Raw genomic sequence first — 15,866 nt, 5'->3', positions numbered from 1 at the left:
CCCGTAGCAGGCCCCCAGTCACTTACTCCCTAGAAGCTAATGGAATGACGCAAAGATACTTCAGTGAAGGGGGATTGTGAAGATTCTTGTACTCGCCGGGGGGACAGTAAGTCCTTGTCTGGGGGTTGCCGGGGCTGTTGGTGCCAGTGAGGCTTTCGGTGTGAATGCTTTTGCTAGCCGAGCTTCTCTGGCTTCCGAGTTCCAGCCCGATGCGGCACGTGCCTGCTGGCCTGGCAGTGTCGGAGGGTCTGGAGCTGTCGCTCCGGGTAATCCAGACTATGTAACTGGGCAGTCCGGCCGGAGGCGCGGTGGCAGCTGTGGGCTGTGGGAGCAGCTCCAGGCTTCAGTGGGGCGGGAACTGGCCAGCCCACATCCCGAGGAGGCCCTGGCTGGGGGTCTCAGCTCGAACGGCTGTCTGGGAAATGTTTGTTTTGTTTTGCTTTGGGGGGGCCGGGGAGAGGCAAACCCAGCAGTGCTCAGGGCTTACTCCTGGCTCTACATTCAGGGATCACTTCTGGCAGTGCTCGGGAGACTGCATGGGAATGGGGTGTTGGGGGATCGAACCCTGGCCATGTGCAAGGCAACTGCCCGACCCACTGGACCATCGCCCTGCCCCTACCCCCGCAAAATTTCTGCAGGGGTCTGACTGACAGAACAGGAGGTTGGGCATTTGCCTGCATACGGCCGACCCAGGCTCAGTCCCGGCATCCCAGAGGGTCCCCCAAGCACCACCAGGAGTAGTTTCTGAGTGCAGAGCCAGGAGTCACCCCAGCATCGCCGGTGTGACTCCTCCCCCCAAAAAAAAGGAAAAAAAAATTTGCAGCTAATAGATCTCTTTCAAAATGTCTTCAAGTCTGCGGGACAGGGCCACTGGCTGCCGCTGCCCTCCTTGTCTCCTTTGAAGACCGGGCTGGAGCACACAGCTGGTGCTCCTGGAACTGCATTCCAGCACCCACACTGGCACCCTTGGTAGCCCACCAAGCACAGAATTCTCGGGGCCCACATGGGTCAAGGGGCCAAGGGTCAAGGCCCGGGCACTGCTGGGAACTGTATCACTGTCATCCCGTTAATCGTCAATTTGCTGGAGCGGGCCCAGTAACGTCTATTCATCCTAGCCCTGAGATTTTAGCAGCCACTCTTTACTCGTCCTTCCCAATGGTGCCGCACTGGAGGGCTCTTTCAGGGTCAGGGGAATGAGACCCAGCATTATTACTGGTTTTGGCATATGAATACGCCACGGGGAGCCTCCAGCTGAGAACAGAACCAAGTTTTTTTAAAAAATTTAAAAAGTGGGGGCTGGAGTGATAGCACAACGGGTAGGGCGTTTGCCTTGCACGCGGCCGACCCGGGTTCGATTCCCAGCATCCCATAGGGTCCCCTGAGCACGGCCAGGGGTAATTCCTGAGTACAGAGCCAGGAGTGACCCCTGAGCATCGCTGGGTGTGACCCAAAAAGCAAAAAAAAAAAAAAAAAAATTTAAAAAGTGATAGGATAGAGGGGTAGGGAAGCGCAGGCTGCACGGTCCAGGCCAGCGCCATGCGTGCCACTGTCAGCTGTCAGTCTGCCCTCACCACACCTCCATGGCCTCTGGGGCGCCATCGCATGGTCAAGGGTCTACTCCACAGGGGAGGGGGGATATCTAGCCGGCCCTTCAGATCAGCATGGACCAATCTGCTCAAGAGAGCCCTGAGGAGGGGCATGTAACGGGTAGCCCTGCCAGCCCGCCAGCCAGCCGCGTCTCCACCGAGGTCAGGCAGGAGACAGACAGGCAGAAGGCCCGCAGCAGCTGACCCTCCGGGCCGGCCCTACCCCAGGGCTAGTGACCTGCGCTGGACTCTCCCTGCCTCCTGCCCCGCCTTCCCCACCGCGGGACCGGCTGAGAATGTTCTCATCAGGGCAGAGAAAGGAAAGGTGGTAAGAAACCATGCATGGTCAAGGCCAAGGAAGACCTGTTTTGTACAGTTAACAGAGTGTGAGAGCATGCATGTGTGTGTGTGCATGTGTGTGTGCATGTGTGTGTGTGTGTATGTACCCACAGCAAAACAACTCCTTCCTTCCACTATACGGTCAAGAATGAATCCAGAGGCACTAGAACAATGATGGACAGAAATGATCACTCTGGACAAGATATGAGTGCTTAAAGTAGGTAAAAGAGACGAACACCATGACCTCTCAGGACCTGTACTGCAAATAATAATGCTCAAAAGGAGACAGGGGCTGGAGCGATAGCACAGCGGGTAGGGCATTTGCCTTGCACGCAGCCGACCCAGGTTCGATTCCCAGCATCCCATATGGTCCCCTGAGCACGGCCAGGAGTAATTCCTGAGTGCAGAGCCGGGAGTGACCCCTGAGCATCGCTGGGTGTGACCCAAACAACAACAACAACAAAATTAATTAATTAATTAAAAATAAACAAAAATTAAAAGGAGAGAGAGAGAGAGAGAGAGAGAGGAGAGGAATAAAGGTTCTGCCATTGAGGCAGGCTGGGGGAGGCATGGTAACTGCGGACACTGGTGGTGGAAAATGCACACTGGCAGAGGGATGTATGTTGGAACGTTGTATGACTGAAACACAATCATGAACAGATTTGGGGCTGGAGCGATAGCAAAGCGGGGAGGGCATTTGCCTTGCACGCAGCCAACCCAGGTTCGATTCCCAGCATCCCATATGGTCCCCTGAGCACCGCCAGGGGTAATTTTTGAATGCAGAGCCAAGAGTGACCCCTGTGCATCGCCGGGTGTGACCCAAAAAGAAAAAAAAATCATGAACAGATTTGTTAATTTTTTTTTTCAAACGAGCCAGGACCAGAGCAATAACAATAGTACGGCAAGGAGGGCGCTTGCCCTACATGCAGCTGACCCAGGTCCAGTTCCCAGCATGCCACAGGGTCCCTTGAGCTCCACCAGAACTAACTCCTGAGTGCAGAGCCAGGAGTCACCTCTGAGTATAGCCAAGTGTGACTCCAAGACAAACAGACAAACAAACAAAAACAGTGAGTCCAGCTTGTGGCTGGAAAGCAAGCAGGCAAGCATATGACTCTGAGAGCTGGGGCTGTATGATCCAGAGACTCACAAATCTCGGAAGAGATCAACAAGCTGCAGAGATGCCTCTGGACCCCAAGGTCACCATCCAGTTAAAAAATTTAACTAGCTGTATCACCCTATTTAAAATTGTAGGATTCCTGGAGCAACATTTCATACTCTACACCATTGATGTACTAGGAGTAGCACACCACGTTGGACGGGGTGTAAAGTAGAAAGCAACCGATCTCAATCAAATATATGTATAATACATCTAATATATATTAGCACACAAGGCTCAACCTGTAACAACATGTTAGTAATCTCTTATACAAGGGCTTAATGGCTCTAGGGCAAGATACAACAGCTTTCACACACTCTCTTCTAAGGATACATTTTTTGATGATTTTTAGAGAATTATTCATAATAAGCAATACAAATTAAGTTATTGAGGGCCTGCTATTGGGCAGGCTTGGGTGGTGGTTGGGAAAACCAGAAATAATGGCAGTGGGAAGGTATAATGGGGGTGCGATTGGTGTTGGGATATCGGCACTGCACTGTAGTACTGTCGTCCCATTGTTCATCGATTTGCCCGAGCAGGCACCAGTAACATCTCCGTTATGAGACTTGTTGTTACTGTTTTTGGCATATCGAATACGCCATGGGTAGCTTGCCAGGTTCTGCCGTGCGGGCGGGATACTCTCGGTCGCTTGCCGGGCTTTCTGAGAGGGACGGAGGAATCGAACCCACATTGGCCTCATGCAAGGCAAACACACAACCCGCTGTGCTAAATAAGTCATTATGAACAATTTTATAGAAATAAAATTTAAAAAAAAAAAGCTAGGCCTTTCATGGGATCAGGGCAAGACAGCTTGATGGGTCAATGCATGTACTTTGCAAGCAGGAGGCCCGGGTTTGGTCCCCAATACCACGTGGTCCCCATCCCCATAGCATCTCTAAGAGCAACCCCGAGAATCAAGGCCACAGGAATTCCCAAGCCTCCACCAGGTGGGCCCCACCTAGCCACACACACGAATAAACGTGCACTGTATTCTCCTTTTTGGTTTCTGTGGAGCCACACTTGACGGTGCTCAGGTCTTACTCTTGGCTCTATGCTCAGGGATCACTCCTGGTGGGGATTGGGGGGCCCTGTGGGGTGCTGGGGCCTGATCTCGGGTCAGACACCTGCATGGCAAAGGCCCTTGATGTACCGTCTCTCCTGCCTCAAAATGGGGTGTTTTTACTGAAGGCGGGCAGCGGCTCTAAGGGTAGCCAATGCTTTGCAGGAGAGCTCTCCAAGTTTCATTCCAGCAGAGCACGAGTCTCGGAGTACCAAAGCGGCAAACCAAGCAGACTATCCCCCGGCCCACTTGATAGCAAAAAAAAAAGAAAAAAACTTGGGGAGAAAAAAAAAAAGGACTGGTCTTGCTGGTTCAAAGGCAAAAGTTCACATCTCTCTCATTTCTCTGTTAAAATAAAATAAAATAGGGGGCTGGAGCGATAGCACAGCGGGTAGGGCGTTTGCCTTGCACGTGGTCGACCCGGGTTCGGTTCCCAGCATCCCATATGGTCCCCTGAGCACCGCCAGGAGTAATTCCTGAGTGCAGAGCCAGGAGTAACCCCTGTGCATAGCCAGGTGTGACCCAAAAAGCAAAAAAAATAAATAAATAAAAAATAAAATAAAATAAAATAAAATATCGTAGGCGCAGCAAGCAATGCAAGACCCCTGGAAGGGAGCAAACACCGCGGGCAGACAGGCTTCTCAGAGGTGCTGTTACCAGGAGGAGCCCCTCCCACACCGATGGAGGCCCCCCCACACTAGCACAGAGCCTCCAGGCTGCAGCGGCCCAGCACTCTGCTTGCATCTGATTGGTTAGAATTGTCATGTGGCCATGTGTAGCTGCACGGAATGCTGGGAAATGTAGTCCAGTGGAAGACAGCCACACGGGAGCCAGCAAAGAGCATCCTTTCCAGCTCTGGGTAAAGTCTATGTCCTGTAAGATGCCGTGGAGACACGAGGAGTGTTGCCAGGGGACAGTGTCAGAGGACATCATCCTACTGTTTTTGATGTCTGGGTTTGGGGGCCATACCCGGCGGTGTTCACGGCATACTCCTGCTCAGGGATCACTCCTGGTGGGGCCCGGCGACCGAGCAAGGTGCCAAGGGTCAAAACTGTATGCAAGGCAAGCGCCCTGCACGCTGTATCATTGCTCTGGCCTGACTGAAGCTTCATTGTCCCGATTATTCTGTTTTACGGAGTCCCGGAAGAAGAGCACAGCACTTGCCTCCCACGCAAGTGATGTGCTTCGCCCCCACCCTACATACAGCCCCCCGAGTCACAGCAGGGGTGATCCCGAGCACAGACCCAGGAGTAAGCCCCATGCACAGCTGGGTGTGGCCAAAAACAAACAAAACCCACAAAAATACATAATAAAAAGAGAGCACGAGGGATGCGGGGGGGGGGGGGGGGGCAGGGGGCGGGGGGGACAAGGACAGCTGCAGGGAAAAGCATAGGTCTCACACACAGCAGGGTTCTGGTACCACCTTCCTGGTACCACCCCCACCCCCAAACCTCCCCACAGACAAGATAAAAGAAGAAACACCCAGGAAACATTGTTGGTGGGAAGGAGAGCACTGTGCGCAGAGCACCCATGGCAGAGGCCCACTGCTAACCATGCATTTTTATAGCCGACTTTCCTGAAGAACCCCCGGGCGGTACCCTGCAGTCAGGGCCCAGCCCTGCGGCTCGGCGACAGGCAGGTCCCCATCTGCTGGGCGCGCGGCTCAGCGCTGCAACATATGCTCCCGTGTGTGCGGCTGTGGCCTCCATCCCTGGCGTGTGGAAGCCAGCTGAACCCCTTCCGTAGGAATCTCTGGCTTTGACTGGGGAGGTTTCCTGGTGGGGGGTAGGGGGGCCCTCCAGCTGTGCTCGGAAGGATGAGGGGCCCCTCCTGGGAAGTCTCGGCAACCAGGTGCGAGATGCAAAGCCAGGCTCTGAGGAGCCGGTAGGGCCTATGGCTCTGGGGATCAGTCACGTCACCCCACAGGGGCTCGGGGGGCCAGCGACACTCCAAGGGCCCCTGAGGACTCGGGCCATGAAGTGGGGTCAGTCGAATGCCAAGGCGGCCGCCCTAACCCAGTGCCACCTCCCCAGCCCCTGCCAGGCTGCCGATGGCCAAGAGTGGGTCAGGAGCAGGGAGGGAGGGCCCGGGCCCGCGCCCAAACCCACACCAGCGCCCCTCACCTTGCCAGCCTGCCTGGCACCCCAAGCTTACTTCTACCAGATGAAAAAGCCACGGGCCAACAGCGCCACCCCGAGCCCTGAGCAAATAGGAGGCTGTGGCCCGAGAGAAGCCCCCATCCACGGCGGGAGAGCAGACCCCCACCAGTACGTGGTCACCCACTCCCGACGCCAGCACAGGGCCAGCAGGATGGGCAAAGGGCTGAGCACACGGTCAGCAGGGGGGAGGGGTGGACCAGACCCTGCCACCGCCCGGCAACAACACACAACACACACACACTCATACACTGACACATACACTCACACACATTCACACATTCATACACATAGACTCACACAATCACACACTCAGAGACTGACAGACACACACTGACACACACAGACACACTCTCTCTCACACACATGCTCACACCCTGAGCACTCTGGAGGGAGCACAGAGCAAGGAGCAAGCAACAGCAGTCCTTCCCCTGTCCTGGAGACCCAGGCTTGTGCCCACAAACCAATTAAGTGCCAGGAAGCAGACAGCAGGGAGGGCACTTGCTGTGCACACGAGCAACCGGGCGGGGTCGCCAAGAGTTACTACTGAGCACGCAGCCGGACCACCTGGTACTGCCAGGTGTGCTCCGAATGTCGAATGTCGCCAACTTCGGAGCAAAAACAAAAACAAAAAAGCAGACCCTGACATTTCCAGATCAGGTAAAATCTAGCCCGTGTGACACAGAGAACAAGAGCCTCCCCATGGCGCAGCCCCCTGCGGCCTGGGCCCTACTCCCAGCGGGTCCCCAAAAGAAAGAAAAGAAATGCAGATACGACAACTGACCTGACCTGGGTTCAATCCCCAGCACCCCACATGCCCCTGCCCCCATCCCACCAGGTGTGGGCACCCCCCACACCGCCAGCTCTGGGTGCATGCGCGCGCGCGAACATACATACACACACACACACACACACACACACACGTTGGACACTCAGCCACATGTCACCCTGCCCTCTGGAGAAGCTTGTGCTCTTGAATTTGACACACAGGGGGTCTGTCTCTCTCATCTGCCCGTTCTTTCTCCTGTCTCTCTATCCACCTGCTCCTCAGTGACGTCACTGCAAGCTTGTAGGAAGGGACTGACTCTCATCAGCCTTTAAGCAAGGAAAGAGGAGAGGTGAGAAGGGTAAGGTATGTTGGTTTTTATTTATTTTATGATTATTACTCTTAATTGAAATCACTATGAGCTCCAGTTACAAAGATTTCATGTTTGAGTTTCAGGCATACAATGATCAAACACCCACCCTTCCATGTGCATATTCTCCACCACCAATGTCCCCATCTTATAGCCTAGTTCTCCCTCTTGGAGAATCTGGCAAGCTACCGAGAGTTTTCCTGCCCACACAGGAGAGCCTGGCAAGCTCCCCGTGGCGTATTCATATGCCAAATACAGTAGCAATGATGGGTCTCATTCTCCTGACCCTGAAAGAGCCTCCAATGCGGGACCAGTTGGGAAGGATGAGCAAAGAGAAACTGCTAAAATCTCAGGGCTAGGACGAATGGAGACATTACTGGGACCGCTCAAGCAAATCGACGATCAACGGGATGATAGTGATAGTGATACTTGAAAAAAATCTTACCTATGGAGTTTACATACTTCACATAAACTTCAAAATATAATAGCACGGAATTTTTTAAAGTTTTATTTTATTGAATCACCATGAGATACATAGTTACAAAGTTGCTCATGACTAGATTTCAGTCTTACAATGTTTCAACACCCGACCCTTTCACTGAGGTACATTTCCCGCCACCAGTATCCCAAGTTTCCCAGCCGCCACCCCTGTAAAATATTTTGAATGACCAAAGAAATGCAGGGACTTGACTTGTGGTGGAGGCCAGGGGAGGACCTTGAGAGGTTTCTTAAGTTTTATCAATGGCAGGTAAGATTAAGTCCAAAATAAGATCGAATGCAATATATTTTAGATTCCAGAGTTGAAAACTTACTTATGTAAATGAGAATGGGCATTTTTATTATATTGTACTAAGGGATCTTAATTTCCTTATTTACATGGGTTAAAATCATAGAGCAATCAAAAATCGGCTTTGACTGATTCCTGATCATTCTATTTGCATTTAAGTTGCAGTGGAGGAAGATGCAGTAAGCGTGTTATGTGCCTAAGCGGGGCTGGGTTGGGAGGCAAACTGGGACGCTGGTGGGGTTGGACACTAACTGCCTGAAACGGAGTTCTAATGAGCACCCGTCAGCTACGGTGTTTTAAAAAGTCAGCCAAAGAGCCAAAGAAACCAAACTCTCCCTGGCCTCAGCGGTGGTGAAAGCATGGCCAAGACTAGCCCTCAGCTCTGACCGCCACCACATCACAAAGACAGGAGACACCCACAGCTTCTCCAAGAGGGTGACTGGCGGAACCCCCTCCCTGGCCGGATTTGCAAATTGCAGTTTGCAAATAGGTCGGGTTCAATGCAGGGAGTGCACAAGGCTCTTCCCCTGACACCTGGGCCAGCAGGAGAGAACAGCACCCCTGACCAGGCCTTTCTCGGTGGCCAGAGGTTGCACTGTGCTCGGGCGCTCCTGGGATTTGAACCCGGGCTCCAGCACTGCAAAGCAGTCCGTCCCCATGGGGGGCTTCCTCTGGTCCCGCAAAGCTTTCTAACCCCAAGCATGCGAGTGCGGTGGGTGGAGGACAAGTCCTTCAGCCAAAGTGCACCTAGAAGGGCAGGGGAGGGAGCGGGATTCACAACACGGACCCAAGCCAAAACAAATCCGCTCAAGAGCTTCAATGTTTGTCGCCAGAGAAGGAGGGCTGGGGGGCAGGGGGAAGGTGCTGGAATGATAACAAGCCTGAAAAGAACTATTTGATTATTTTAAACTCAGCAAAGACTCCTTTGATTTAAAGGGAGGGGGAAATGACATAAAAACAAAACTCAAAAACATACACTCCTAGTTTTAAAGACACGCTAGTATTTTCTCCGTTTCCTTCCGTGGCTTTTAAAGAAACAATCCACTCTGGAAATCTTGTTGACCTTTCCATTCGCCTTTGATCTGCCAAGGCTCAGATCAGCTCTAGCCAGAAGAGAGAAGGCTCCAGCCCTTCCCAGGGCCGAGGCGAAGGAAGCGCAGGCTTCTCCCTCGGCCTGCTGGACGCGCCTGACGCAAGTGTGTCCCGCTCCGTGGGGCCGGAGCGACAGTACAGCAGGTAGGGTGCTTGCCCTGATGTGGGCCACCCAGGTTCAAGCCCTGCCACCTGCCACGTGATCGGCGGAAATCCACCAGGAATGATCCCTGAGCACAGAGCCAGCCATAAGTCCTGAGCACCACCACTGTGCCCCCTTGCCCCCAATAAAACAAAATTAAAAAAACAACCACAGGAGCTGGAGCGATAGCACAGCGGGGAGAGCGTTTGCCTTGCACGCGGCCAACCCGAGTTCGATTCCCAACATCCCATAGGGTCCCCCGAGCACTGCCAGGAGTGATTCCTGAGTGCGAAGCCAGGAGTAAGCCCTGAGCAGTGCCGGGTGTGACCCAAAAAAAAGCACAACACCGCAACCAAAAAAGCCAAAAAAAGTCACTGCTGCTTCGCGGCTCCCAACAAACAGGCCGGCTGCAGGCGGAGCCAGGCAGGAGCGACAAGGTGGCGCTGTCTGCGGCGCAAGCCTCCAGGACGCTGTGGTGCACTCCCTGGGGCTCTTGCCGGACAGGCTGGTTTTTGTTCGATCAGTGCTTTCCCCTCACCCTCACCCGGCAGTACTCAGGGCTTGCTCCTGCCTCTGTGCTCAGGGCGCACTCCCGGCAGGGCTCGATCCTGGGTCAGCCACATGCCAAGTAGGTGCCTTGCGTGCTGTACCATCTCTCCCACCCCCGACGAAGCCTTTAAAGGGCCAGAAAGAGATTTTATGGGCCCAAGAGATAGAACAGTGGGCAAGGGGCTTGGCCTGCACGCAGCCGAGCCAGAGTGCCCTGAGCACCAACAGGGGTGAGCCATGAAGCATGGGCAGGGAGCAAGTCCTAAGCACTGCCGGGCGTGCCTAGAAAAAGAAACTGAAAAGGAGATTATTCTTGGGCCAAGAAAGACAGCAGCGCTGAGAGGGCACAGACTAGCCTGGATCGGGCGTGTGGCCGTGTGGGTGCCCTAAGCACCCCTAGAGCAGCCCCTGCGCACTGCCAAGTGTGGCCCAAACACCAACCCTGCACGTCAGGCCACAGAGCTGCAAGTCGGTGGGCCCACCGAACCCCTGACGCGGGGACGGGACTCCACGGGCTCCACCCCGACTCCCCAAAGCGCTGCCAGGATCCCTGAGCAGAGTCACTGGTGACCCCTGAGCACTGCCAAGTGCTCCCCCAGAAAGACAAAACAAACCCCAAAATAAAAACACCTGTCCCACTCCAGATCACGGATTGTCAGAAGCAACCTGAGCAACGGAAGTTGAAGGGTCAGCAGGGCTGGAGAAATGGTAGTGGCCGGAGGGCCTCGCCTGGCACATGGCCAACCTGGGTTCCACACCCGGCACTCCAGAGGGAGTCCTGAGCCCGGCCGGGCGGGAGGGATCCCTGAGTGCAGTAGAGCCAGGAGGAAGCCCTGAGCACCACCGGCTGTGGCCCAAAAGCAAAAAAAAAAGAAATAAGAAAAAAAGCCCTTGACCCGTCTTGTGGGCGGTGGGTGGCACCCACAGCCACGAGGCGACCCACAAACCACTCACACAGGGGCTGGAGTGATAGCACAGCGGGTAGGGCGTTTGCCTTGCCCACAGCCGACCCAGGTTCGAATCCCAGCATCCCATATGGTCCCCTGAGCACCGCCAGGGGTCATTCCTGAGTGCATGAGCCAGGAATGACCCCTGTGCATTGCAGGGTGTGACCCAAAAAGCAAAAAAAAAAAAAAAAAAAAAAAACCACTCACACAACCGACGCTGGCAAGGCGACAGCTGTGAGATGCTTTCCCGAAAAGATAACGCCAGCCCTGGCGGCACACGGAGCTCAGATGCTCGGACCTCGAGGCAGAGGGGAGGATGGAAGACATCCCGGCTCAGGACGAGGTGGAAACGGTGCTTCTTTTATGAGGGCTTAATGAGCCACTACTATCCCCACCGCAGGGCCCAGAGGCGAACGTCAGGACTTGTTGGGAGGTTCTGGGAAGAGAAACCGCAAGAGCAGGAAGGCCAAGGACACCTGCCGCTTCCCGACAAGTCTCCTGGCGGGGCGGGGGGTGTCGGGCGGGCGCAGGGGCCAAGGCACATTCCTGCCTCTGACTCGGGGAGGAAGAATCCTCTCCTCCCGCCTCTGACTGAGCCCAGAGCTCCGGCCGCACCCTGGGGCAGGAGGCCAGGCTCCCGGCCTGATCCCCACCCGCAACCCAGCGCCCTGGGACAGGACCGAGCAGGGCCAGGAGAAGGCAGGCACCGGCCGGTCGAAACACACGCACATCAGCTGTGGGCCCGGCCGGCTCCGGCCGTTCACTGCAAGGCCTTTCACCACGGGAAGGAAATACGCACCGCGGGCCCGAGTGATGGGACAGTGGGCAGGGGGCTGGCCTTGCACATTCGATCCCCGGCGTCTCATACGGTCCCCCTGAGCCCCATGAGGAGTAGTTTCTGAGCACGAGCAAGGGGTAAGCCCTGAGCACTGCCGAGAGTGGCCCAAAGCAAAACAGGCAAAATCATGTAATGGAAAAACTAAAACTTTTTAGGGCCAGGGTAATGGTACAGCGGGGGGTCCCTTTCCTTGCATGCGGGGACCGATCCCCGCACCCCATATGGTCGCCAGCACACGGCCAGGAGTGATTCCGCAACACAGGGTCAGGAGTAAGTCCCGAGCATCACTGGGTGTTACCACAAAGCACAAAATAGGTGTAAATTTAAATTTTTTTTAAGAAAAATATGTACCTTTTTTATCGACCAGAGCAATAGTACAGTGGCCTTGCACCTGGCCAACCTGGGTTCAACCCCAGCACCCAAGACGGCCTTCAGAGCACCATCAGGAGGAGTGATCCCTGAGCACCGCCGGGTGTGCCCCACACTCCCCCCAAAATTATATATGTACATACTTTGTTAGGAACCAAAAGAGGTAGTAGAGCAGGTAGGATGCTTGCCTTACAGTGGCCAGACCAGGATTCGACCCGTGGCTCGTAATATGATCCCCTGAATCCACCAAAAGTCGTCCCAGAGCCAGAAGTAAGCCCTGAGCACCACTGGGTATAGCCCAAACCAAGTTATATTATATACACACACACATATATTGTTTTCCCATATATACTGTCATCCCATTGTTCATTGATTTACCCGAGCAGGTGCCAGTAATGTCTCCATTCGTCCCAGACCTGACATTACATTTTAGCAGCCTCTCCTTACTCATCTTTCCAACGATTGGAGGCTCTTTCAGGGTGAGGGGAATGCGACCTGTTACTGTTACTGTTTTCGGTCTATCAAATACGCCACGGAAAGCTTGCCAGGCTCTGCTGTGCGGGCTGGATACTCTCGGTAGCTTGCTGGGCTCTCCGAGAGGCATATATCTATTTTTTTCCCTCTGTGATTTTATGGAAAATGGATAGGGAGTGTCTTATGATGTCCAGGAATATGTTCACTCATGCATGAGGCTCGGCCCGAGCGTGTGGAAAGTGGCCTGGAGCGTGGTAGTGGTTGGGTAGTGGAGGTCGGCTGCCGGGGCTGGGTCCCTTGGGGCGGGGAGGGCTCTCACCCGCCCCCTCTGGGGCACACCAAGTGCAAACAGCCTGGTGCAGAGTCTGGTGCCATGGTTATGGGGGCCTCGTTTTATGCTCCTTCTGGGAGAAGAAGCCATGAGTTCTGGAGGGTGGCCGATGAGGAGATTATCTGGCGCCAGCAGGAGATAGCTTATGGGTGTGACTGCCGGTCCCTGGAGACTAGGTATTTTATATATATATAAATTTTTTTCCAGTGCCAAGGATCAAACCCAGAATTTACCCAGGCGAGGCAAGTGCCCGGCCCCTGTCCCTGACCAGACTTGGGGTTCCCCTGGTGATGCTCAGGGCTTAACACTTGGCTCCACACTCAGGAGGGCTGACGGTGCTCTGGAGGCCAGACAGGATGTTGGGGATCAAACCCGGGTGGGCACGTGCCACGGGCAGTGATCACCACAGGCTTCTAGTTCCAACAGAGGTGAGACTCCCCCGGCACCCTGAGAGAACAGCAGCAGACGGGCTGGAGATGCAGCTCGTGGGACAGCACTGGGCTTGTGCACTTCGGCCCTGGCACCACCAACACAAGAAGAAATGAGCTTTGGGGCTGCAGCAATAGCACAGTGAGGAGGGCGTTTGCCTTGCGTGCGGCCGACCCGGGTTCAATCCCCGGCATCCCATAGGGTCCCCTGAGCACCGCCAGGAGTCACTCCTGAGTGCAGAGCCAGGAGTCACTCCTGAGTGCAGAGCCAGGAGGAACCCCTGTGCATTGCTGTGTGAGACCCCCCCCAAAAAAAAAACCAAACTGCTAAGCGCTCTCCGTGCCTGTGATTTCTGGAGCTGGGGAAGAGCGACAGGAGGGAGAGGTGGGATTCAGCCCAGCAGCACCACGCATGGCCCCACGCAAACACAAACCACCGGGGTTAGGGACATGGCCTTGCCCACTCTGCTCCCACCGATGGCACCCCACAGGGTCCCCTGAGCCCTGCCAGGAGTGAGCCCTAAGCACAGAGCCAGGAGTCAGCCCTGAGTACTGCCTGGTGTGGCCCCCAAACCAAACCAAGAAAGGAACGGGGCTTGCTGAGTGACGGCCCGGCGGGAGGGGACACAAGCGTCAGCCCGACTTGGAGCTGCCCTTCCACGCCGAAAGGAAGGCACACCTACGGCCCACCAGCCCCTTCCCTCCCCTTCCCAGGGCGCTCCTGCCGGCTGGCCCACCGCGTGGCCTCTGGGGACCAAACCCAAGACAAGGGCAGCTTGTCCTTGCCCAAAGCCCGTGACGCTCAGCTCGGGCCCCAGGAAGTGAAGCCCCTACATAAACCACGGACGAAGGCAGGCACAGCTGGGGACTCCTCCATGCCACCATCCAAGGCCTTGAGCACTGTCTCGAGAGCACTGGGTAGCCACCCCGCCTGGCAGAGCGGCCACCTCCTGTGCCCTGAGCCCTACCTCCCTTTCCATCCATCGCGTCTTAGGAGGTCCGAGGGCTTTCGAGTCCAGCAAAGTGCAGAGCAGGGCTGACGGGAGGGCAGGAAGGCAAGCCGGTGACGGTGCGGGGGGTGGGGGCTCCCGAGTCCCAGCGCTGGGCCTCCTGGCGGTTCTTTTTTAGTTTCTGGTCATGCCAGGCAATGCTCAGGGAGGACTCATGGCTCTGCACTCAGGAATGACTCTGGCAGGGGATCAAACCTGGGTGAGCTGTGCAGGGCAAGCACCCTACCCGCTGTGCTATCGTTCCGGCCCCTCACGGGCCTTCTGTCCCCCAGAAGCCACCTGAAAACCTGGGGGTGGTGACGGGACAGACACAGGAGCCATATTCCTGGGGCCAGGCCAGGCCTCAGTGAACACCTTCTTGGGAGATTCTGGCAAGGGCTGGAGCCATAGTACTGCGGGGAGGGCACTTGCCTTGCACACGGCCAACCTGAGTTCGATCCCCGGCACCCCTGATGGGCCCATCCCTGCCGAGCCAGGAGAAACCGCTGAGCATTGCTGGGTTTGACCCAAAATACAAGCAAAGTTTCTGGTCAAAGCTCTGGGACTCCTGGGGAGTCACTCCATTCCCCAGGGGACCCCTCCCCGCCCACCCCCAGGCTGCACATCTGAAGATCAACCGGACACAGGGTGTTCAGACGCCAAGGGCGGAAGGGAGCCCCAGAGCCTGGCCACTTTCCTCCTCGCACGGGTCTGCGAAGGAGAGGTTCTGGGTTCGAGGCACTGCCCAGAGGGCGGTGGAGGCGCCACTTGAGAACCCAGGCAGAGGGCTCCCAGCCAGGAGTCGGGCCTTCACCCTCCCCAACCCGGCAGCGCCCCAGAGTGAAGGGACATTTCCAGGGGGTAACCTGGTAAAATGCAGATGAGGCCAGCGCTGTTTGCCTTTTCTATGTAAATAAAGCAGGGAGAAAGCAGCTCTCCCCGCCCCCAGCCGCCGGCCCAGCTCGCACCCAGAGGCAGGGCTGGCTCTTCAAAGCAACAGGCCTTTAAACAGGGGAAATTCCTCCAAGGCCAACCGCCCCTTTCACCTCCCGAAAAGTCCTGCAGGCCTTTGCTTTACAGCAGAAGGCAGAGGAGCAGGGGGAGAGGCCCCCTCCCCCCCAGGGAGAGAGGGTGACCCGGCCACCAAGGAGAGCACAGGGACAGCTCTGGGCAGCAGAGCCCGCTGGCCACGGGTCAGGCAGGCCATTCCGGGCCCTCACCGCAGCAGCCAGCTCTGTGAGCGCTCAGCATACTTTGGGGGGTGGGGGTAGGGGGCTTGGGGATCAGGAAGGGGTCACAGCAGCTGGGGCTTGGGGGACTAGTGCCAAGGTTAGTGCCCACTTTGGCCACATGCTCCTGTGCACTATCCCAGGCACGGGCCGGAGCTACAGTCCAGTGGGGGAAGGCGTTTGCCCTGCACGCGGCTGACCAGGGTTCAACTCCCCGGCAGCCCACGAGGTCCTCTGAGCCCTTCCAGGAACAGTTCC

This window comes from Sorex araneus, chromosome X (assembly GCF_027595985.1).
Source record: "Sorex araneus isolate mSorAra2 chromosome X, mSorAra2.pri, whole genome shotgun sequence".
Taxonomy (NCBI): Eukaryota; Metazoa; Chordata; class Mammalia; order Eulipotyphla; family Soricidae; genus Sorex; species Sorex araneus.
The sequence above is the reverse complement of the archived record's forward strand: the minus strand, read 5'-3'. Positions refer to the sequence as shown.